The following is a 9,130-nucleotide window of genomic DNA, read 5'->3' on the forward strand; positions in this document are numbered from 1 at the left end:
GGTTTGTAGTTTTAGTATCTCCTTTAAATAGTATATTAACGTATTATAGCATAGTTATGATAAAGAAATCATTCAGCCTTCTGAACTGATGCTGGACATCAGCATTTCTTCCCATTGGGTTCTCCTGCATTTTACAATACCCTGTCTCGTGTGGCCCTGGCGAGGTGGCTCCTGCTGCAGGTTTCACACCAAGGGTTTGCTCAGGGCATCCTCAGCTCCTCTCCCTGCCGTGGCTTCAGCTGAGGTGCCACCGCAGAGCCGTGACACAGACGTCACCCAGACCGGGGACCCCGTGCCGTGCCCAGCGCCGGGGCCTCTCCAGGGTGGTTCCTCTCTGTCCCCCTGGAAAAGGGAGGAAGCAGAGGCTGGGAATCCCAGCCCCCTCTCCCGGCTCCATCTGCGCTCCCAGGATAGTGTGTTCTCTCCTCCTCACTGCTGGGAATGCAGGAGATGTCTGCCTTGCCTCCCACTCCCGCATTACTCACCCAGCCACGCCGATCTGGACTCCAGATGGACCGGAACCAGTTTTCTTCCCAGGAGCTTTGGGGGAAGGTGATGGGGACAGGATCCTGGTCCAGCCCTCCCTAAGAACTCCCAGACCAGCTCCATCCACAGCTCCCAGGAGCTGGGATGCTCCCCCAGGGGTTCTGGAGGGCAGTGGCAGAGGGTGGAGGAGGAGCAGCCCCGCTTAGGGACAGTGGGGCCCAGTGCTGTGCACCCCAAACCTCCCCCACACCCCTGGGGTGCAGCCACCTCTGACCCTTCTGGATTTCTCCAGATGGATCATTTATCCCAGCAGAGATCTCCCCTGGGGCCCAGCTCTCTCTTTGTTCCTATAAAAGCCACTCCAGCCTCACTTGTGATGAATCCCAGACAGGCTTCCCTGCTCTCAGCACCCCAGATCCCTTTCCTCTCCATCCTTCTCCCTCCTGCTGCCATGGCCATCCTCTGCTCCCATGTCCATCCCACAGCCTCCCCTCCTGACCCTGCCCAGGCCTGCATGGAGCTGTGCCACAGGAAACCATGGATCCCCAAATTGCCAGGATCCTGCCAGCTCGCTGGGGCAGGGCTGGGGCTGCCACCCTGGCAGGGTCTGGGAAGCTGGGGAGGAGGGGAAGCTTCAGCCACAGCCTGGATAAAGCAGGCACTGGGAGCTGGAAGGGCTTTGCAGCCTCACCAGCCCCATTTTGGGCAGCCCCAGGCTCTGCCCTGGGGCGGGAGGTGATTCCCTCATCCCACAGCGATTCCCAAGGTGCTGGGGCACAGAACATTGCTCCCAGTCACCTCCTCTGGCCTCTCCCTGGGAACGCTGCCATGGCACAGAGCCATGGAATGCCAGAGTGGTTTTGGGTGGAAGGGACCTCAAAGCCCATCCAGTGCCACCCCTGCCATGGCAGGGACACCTCCCACTGTCCCAGGCTGCTCCCAGCCCTGTCCAGCCTGGCTTTGGGCACTGCCAGGGATCCAGGGGCAGCCCCAGCTGCTCTGGGCACCCTGTGCCAGGGCCTGCCCACCCTGTCAGGGAACAATTCCTTCCCAATATCCCACCCAAATCTCTCCTGGTTTAGTTTAAAACCACTCCCCCTATCTCTGCCTGCCTGTGGAAAAAATTAATTCTCCCTCTTTTCCATAAACTCCAATGGACACAATGACGTCTCTGGCCTGGCTGCCATCTCTCCATCCAGGAGACAAGGCTGCCCAGAGAATGGTCCTAAGGCTGCCAGAGCTCCAGGAGCGTTTGGAGGCTCTCAGGCACAGGGTGGGATTGCTGGGGCTGTGCAGGGACAGGAGCTGGATCAATGATCCCCCTGGATTCCTTCCAGCCCAGGATATTCCATGGTTCTGTGATTCCGTGACCACACACCGGCAGCACTGGCCTTGCCTGTACACGCAGGAGGTGAATTCCTGAGCAGGGAGCCCTGAGGGGTTCCAGGGAGCCGTGAGGGGGTTCCAGGGGATGAGGAGCATCCCCTGTGCCTGCAGGACACCCTGCCTAGGGGCTGGCATTGCCCGAGCTCCCTGGCAGTGCCCAGATGGTCTGTGGGTGGCAATCTCGGCAGCCTGGTGGTGGCACTTGATGAATGGCTGTAGAATTTGGTGAGATAATTAAAGAACCTGACTCTCACAATGCACCTGATAACAAATGAGGTGTCTCTTTTCCTTTTCTGTTTTGCACAGTGAATTGTATTCCTAAAGATTAATGGATTTACAGTTTCTATCCCAACAATGGGCCCATCCCCTGCTCCTCCCTGCTCCCCTGGAGCTCCATCCCCAGGGTGTCTGAGCCAGGCAGGGACACGGGGACACTTTGGGGTCTGGCAGCCCTCGGCCTCAGCTCTGACTCGCCCCAGCAGTGGAGAAAAGGCATGGAAAAAGTGGAAACCCTGCCGTGCATCCCCAGGGAGTCTGTCCCTCTGGGATCCAGGGCTGAGGAGGGCAAGGTGTCACCAAGGTGTCACACAGCCCAGTTCCCACATCAGGGATGCCACCCACCTCACTCACAGGCAGTGCCTGGCCACAGCGCAGAGGTGGGAAGGGTGGGTGGTGTGAGGGAGAGCAGGGATGCTCAGAGGGGAGAGCCTGGGTGGCTCTGGGCGGTGACAGCCCCAGTCTGTGCCCAGCTGAGCTGTGAGCACTGCCCCGTTCCTAAGGGCACAGTGTGACATCAGCTCCAGCCTGTCTCTCCCTGGCACAGGGCACTTTTCCCAGGGGGCAGCATCCTCCTCTGTCCCATCAGCTCCTTCCCACCGGGGTCAGATTCCCAAGTGAGAAACACTGGCAAAGGGGACGTGATGAGCACAGCACTGGCCAGGGAGAAAGCCCAGTGGGATTTCTGGGATAAGCAGCCCTCCTGTGCTCCTGGAGCTGTTGGGAAGCATGGAATGCTCCAGCGCTGGCTCACCAAGGAGTGACCCTCCAAATACCCACCCAGCAGCCAGGGACTGACCCGAGCCATCAAAGCATCTCCAAAATGTGCTTACATATTATATAGACATTTAAATTAGGTACCTGTGCAAATCAGCAGGTCATTAATCACCCACTCGTTTAATTGGTTTTCCTGCCAAATTGGTTACAGATAAATAATTAAAGTTAAAAAGTGGGTTTGGATGCATTCCTCTGGAAAGTCGGGCTGGCAGCTGGGAAGGGAATCTTTGAACTCCTCGACTGGCACGGTCCCTGTCAGCGAGCAGGGCTCGGGGACGCGCCGGCCGAGGGGCAGCGGGGGTGGTGTCGGGATCTCTGCCGGGGCTGGCGCTCGGCTCATCCTCGCTGCTGTCCCGTGGAGAGGCTTTTGTGGGGAGCAGGAGCTTCCCGGGGCGCGGAGCCGCGGGCAGGGCCCCTCCCGCGCCGCCAGTGTGGGTTTTGCAGTGCACTTGGCTGCTAATCATGCATAATAATCGCATTTGCAGAACACAAATGTCACTTGGCTGAGTGCTTTCATTTACTGCCCCGTAAACACACCCTGGGGAGCCCCGGGCCCATAAAACATTGACAAGGGCCCTCGTTTCCCGGACATTGTCCCCCACAGAGCCCTTTGTCAGATGCTGAGGCCACGGGACTGCTCCCGGCTGGGCACGGCCACCGGGCAGCTCCCGGTGTGCGGGGCAAAGGGAAGGATCATCCCTCATCCCTGTGCAGCCCCGCGGCTCCTGCACCTCCTCCAGGCAGGGCAGGAGGGGCTGGGTAGGGTGTGCTGAGCCCCGGGGTCTCAGGAGAAGTCCCACATCTCTGTCCAGCCCCACTGAGGATGCACATCCATCCCATCCCACCCCATCCCGTCCCGTCCCACCCCATCCCACCCCACCCCATCCCATCCCATCCCATCCCATCCCATCCCATCCCATCCCATCCCACCCCATCCCATCCCGTCCTGTCCCGTCCCATCCCATCCCACCCCATCCCATCCCATCCCATCCCACCCCACCCCATCCCATCCCATCCCATCCCACCCCATCCCATCCCATCCCATCCCATCCCATCCCATCCCATCCCATTCCATCCCATCCCATCCCATCCCATCCCATCCCATTCCATCCGTCCCACCCCATCCCATCCATCCCATCCCATCCCATCCCATTCCATCCGTCCCACCCCATCCCATCCATCCCATCCCATCCCATCCCACCCCGTCCCGTCCCGTCCCGTCCCGTCCCATCCCATCCCATCCCATCCCATCCCTTCCCATCCCACCCCATCCCATCCATCCCATCCCATCCCATCCATCCCGTCCATCCCGTCCCATCCCATCCCATCCCATCCCATCCCATCCCATCCCACCCCGTCCCGTCCCGTCCCGTCCCGTCCCATCCCATCCCATCCCATCCCATCCCACCCCGTCCCGTCCCGTCCCGTCCCGTCCCGTCCCATCCCATCCCATCCCATCCCATCCCATCCCTTCCCATCCCATCCCACCCCATCCATCCCGTCCATCCCGTCCCATCCCATCCCATCCCATCCCATCCCATCCCATCCCATCCCATCCCATCCCATCCCTTCCCATCCCATCCCACCCCATCCCATCCCATCCCATCCCACCCTGCAGGACCTGATCCCAGGGGTCCAACCAGCCTTTTCCAGCCAGCAGCAGCAGAGGGGGTTTGGGGTTTTCTCTCGTTCTAGGACAGAAGTTCTCCTTCCCAGAGCTTTTCCTGTGGGCACAGGAGCAGCCTCTGGCTGGGCAGCCACTGGCTGATCCAGCGCAAATGAAAGGGAGGATTAACAGAGGCAGGGCAGCTTGGAGGGGCTGATTTGCCAAGGACAAACCTGAACTAACCAGGAGAATCACAGAATCACAGAATCACAGAATGACCAGGTTGGAAGAGACCTTCAAGATCATTGAGTCCAACCCAGCCCCAACTCAACTCAACTCAACCCTGGCACCCAGAGCCACATCCAGGCTTTGTTAAACACACCCAGGGATGGTGACTCCACCACCTCCCCGGGCAGCCATTCCACAACTTTATCACTCTTGCCATGAAAAACTTTTTCCTAATATCCAACCTGAATTTCCCTTGGGGCAGTTGAGGCTGTGCCCTCTGGTTCTGTCAGTTCCTGGAGACAGAGCCCAAGCCCAGCTGAGCACAGGCACCTTTCAGGAGCTGTGGAGAGTGCTGAGGTCACCCTGAGTCTCCTTTTCTCCAGGCTGAGCACCCCCAGCTCCCTCAGTGGTTCCTCACAGGGTTTGTGTTCCCAGCCCCTCTCCAGCCTTGTTGCCTCCTCTGGATGCACTCGAGCCCCTCGGCATCCTTCCCAACTGAGGGGCCCAGAGCTGGACACAGAGCTCTGGCCCAGCTCCCTGAACCCCTTCCCTCTCCCCATTTCAGTGCAGGCTCCACAGGAGCTGTCCCTGGAGTTCCCAAGCAAGGGCTGCACCTGGAGACTCTCCCTTGCAGCTCTGTGTCCCATCCTGCTCCAAGGAGGAGCCCGGGTCCCCCCAGACCCCTTATTCACTCTGGGCCTCCTGCCAAGCATCAGCTGCTCCAGACACTCATTCCCTGTGCTCCTGCCAGGGAAGAGATGGATGGGGTGCTCAAGCCTGGCATTTGCACCCGGGGCTCGTAGCCCAGCTGTGCCCTTCCCCTTGCTCCATGTGGGACAATTCCAGCATCCCTGGCTGCTTTCTGATTGTCTCAGCCGCTTTGCCTTGTTGTTCTTGTTAAAGGCAGCTCTCAATAAGTAGTTCACTAACTCAGCCATTTGAGAATCATCATTAATTTAATATCCTTCCTCATTTATTAATGGGCCTACTTTGTCTTGACTCTCCAGTATTTCCTTTTCCCCTTGATATATTTGTAAAAGCCTTTCCTATTCCCCTCAGCTGCATGGCTACCACTAATGTTTGCTTTTCCTGCTGTCTTTAACATTTCTCTTCAACCTTAAATGACTTGGGCTCCTCCAGCTTCTATCAGCTCCCATGCAGGGTTTTCCCATTCCGTGCCAGAGCTGTCCTGCTGGGGGGCAGCCCCGGGAGGCAGCAGGGCCCTGCTGCTCTGGCAGCTCCTGCTGGGTCCTCAGAGAGCTCAGGGACTTGGCTTTGTCCTGAGAGAGGACAAAATATCCACTGTGAGGGCTTCCCAGAGAGACCCTGGGGGCAGGGATAAGCAGGGAGAGGCAAGGGGTGCCTGGGGAGGGTTCAGGGATGCACCCCGAGGTCACTGCCCACCCAGCCTGTGAGCCCAGCTGTGGCTTTGGGGCACTGCCAGATTCCTGTGCCCAGCGCCCATCCCATGGGAGGTGTTCTCCAGGTCCTGGTTGTGCATGTGGCAGCCAGGCTGCTGTTCCCCTGCTCCAGGTGCTGGACATGGGGAGGTCCAGGATCCAGTGCTGGAGAGGACCATGATCCCATGGTTGGGAGCTCCAGGATCCAGTGCTGGAGAGGACCATGATCCCATGGTTGGGAGCTCCAGGATCCAGTGCTGGAGAGGACCATGATCCCATGGTTGGGAGCTCCAGGATCCAGTGCTGGAGAGGACCATGATCCCATGGTTGGGAGATCCAGGATCCAGTGCTGGAGAGGTCCAGAGTCAAATTTTGTGGAAGTCCAGGATTTAATGATGGGGAGATCCAGGATCCAACAATCCAAAGGTCCAGGATACAATGATGGGGAGGTCAATGTTCCCACAGCAGGGAGGTCCGGGATTCAGGGATGGGGAGGCCCAGGATCCAATGCTGAGAAAGTCCAGGGGCCTGAAGACTCCTTGTGGGAGGAAAAGGAAGCAGGCAAAAAGTTGCAGGCGGCGGCCCAGGTGGGAGCCCCGAGCACATCCCGAGCAGGGTCGGCTCTGTGCTGTTGCCAAGGTGACGGGAAGCAGAGGCTCGGGATGTGTCTGTTTACATAAGAATTGTTGATTAATGAACATCGAGGCGAGATAATTTACCGCGGCCCGGAGGCGCCGCCGGTATCTCTCCATCTCCGAGCCGTGGCTGCAGAGCGGCGTCCCCAGCCCGCGTGTCCTGACCCCGATCCGCGGGACAAGAGAGCCCCCAGGTGATGGCCTCGGCCCGTGCCCCTCCGGAGTGGCACCGAGGTGTCCAGCGGTGCTCACAGGCAGCGATGGGATGCACCCCAAAATCCCTCCACAGGCCACCAGCGCTGCTGCTGACACCCAGTTTTTGGGTGGCTAAAGGAACCCGGGCACCTCTCAGGGGTGTTGAGTAGCCAGGAGGGGACCCCCAGTGAGCCCTGCCACCCCTGTCCCCCCAGGGGGTCACCAGCCCTGGCTGTGCCATCAGCCGGGTCCCACCCAGACCATCCCAGGCCTCTGTCCCTCTGGGTGTGCCACGACACAGCTGGGTCACCCTGCTGTCCCCCAGGTGACGCCACCAGAGACAGCCCGTGGCACCGGGCTGCCCAAGGGGCTCTGAGTTTGGTGGCACCTCCCAGGTGATTCTCACACTCCCACCTTGACAGCCACTTGTGGGGCTGCAGGTGACAAGGAAGCCCCCAGGTCCCCTCCCCAAGCTGGCTGAGCTGCCTACAAAGATCCTCATGCCAAAGTAACCTCTCCCAAAGGTGCCAGATTTCCTGTGGGGAAGATTATGGCTCCAGCAGCTTCCAAGGCCTTGGAGAAGCTGAGTAATGTCCCTGAAGCTGAGAAATGTCCCTGAAGCTGAGAAATGTCCCTAAAACTGAGAAATGTCCCTAAAAGCACATCCTGGTTTGCTGCAGAATCTCTTCACTGGCCAAAGGCAGGCAGTGGGGAGGAGAAGGTGGCGATTCCTTAACCCCCCTGCCCTCCCAGCAGCTCCAGGCAGGAACCTGAGCCCCGTTTCCAGCACTTCATCCCAGTGGGAAGGATGAGAATTGGGGTAACTCCCCCATTCAGGTACAGCTGTCCCCCAGCAGAGGTGACCCTGCAGGAGGCAGGGGTCACCCAGCAGCCAGGCTGGCACCACGGGGGCCTGGTGCACCCCAATCCTCCCTGAAGCTGCCAGGCAGAACCTGCCAGCACAAAACTCAAGGCCAGGGGGCAGCTGCCAACATCTGGGTGGAGGATTTGGGAGGATTTGGGATGTTTCTGGGACACATGCAGGTGACACAGGAGAGCAGCACATCAGCACAGCAGGGGTGGCATCACCAGTCCCCAAATTTCTACGCTGAGTCTCATCCCCTGCTGCTGCACCAAAGCCTCAGTGTCTCGGATTTCAGCCCTCTCAGAGCTGAAATATCTGGTCAAACCTGAAAATTCCTGTGTGTTCCCAAGCAGGGAGCAGAGGGTGGGCAGGGGGAGAGAAGGAACGCTGGAGAGGGGCTGGGAGCAGGGATGGTGCTGTGGAGGGAGGGGTGCAGGAAGCAGCTGCTGGGTCCCAGAGCCCCTTGCCCAGCCTGGGCGCAGCTTTGGGGTGGTTTCCATGGCACTTCCCAGCTGCTGGCTGCTCCCAAGGCTGTGATTAAGTGCAGGCAGACCCACAATTAGCGGGGGGCCGCTGCTGGGGGGCTCTGGGGGAGTGCTGGGCCCCTGCCCCTGCACCTGCCTGGTGCAGCCTGCCAAGGGAGCTGTGCTGCACTGCCGGCACTGTCCCCAGAGCAAAGAAAGGACCAGCATCTTCCCATGGCCCCAGGCAGGGCAGGGATCCATGGCCCTGTGTCCCCAGGCAGGGCAGGGATCAGCATCCCTGTGACCACAGGAAGGACAGGGATCAATCCCTGCTGCCATGAGGGATCCGTGTCCTCATGACCCCATCCAGGGCAAGGATCCATGTGTCCACACCCTTAGGCAGGGCAGGGATCAGTGCTCCCCTGACCTTTAATAGGACAGGGATCAATATCCCCTTCCCACTGCTGTGAGGCACAGCAGGGATCAGTGTCCCTGTCCCAAAGCAGGGCAGGGATCAGTGCCCCATATCCCAGGAAGGACAGAGATCAGTGTCCCTGTCCCAAAGCAGGGCAGGGATCAGTGCCCCATGTCCCAGGAAGGACAGGGATCAGTGTCCCTGTCCCAAAGCAGGGCAGGGATCAGTGCCCCATGTCCCAGGAAGGACAGGGATCAGTGTCCCTGTCCCAAAGCAGGGCAGGGATCAGTGCCCCATGTCCCAGGAAGGACAGGGATCAGTGTCCTTGTCCCAAAGCAGGGCAGGGATCAGTGCCCCATGTCCCAGGAAGGACAGGGATCAGTGCCCTGTGGCCCGA

This window comes from Vidua chalybeata, chromosome 15 (assembly GCF_026979565.1).
Source record: "Vidua chalybeata isolate OUT-0048 chromosome 15, bVidCha1 merged haplotype, whole genome shotgun sequence".
In the NCBI taxonomy this organism is placed as follows: domain Eukaryota; kingdom Metazoa; phylum Chordata; class Aves; order Passeriformes; family Viduidae; genus Vidua; species Vidua chalybeata.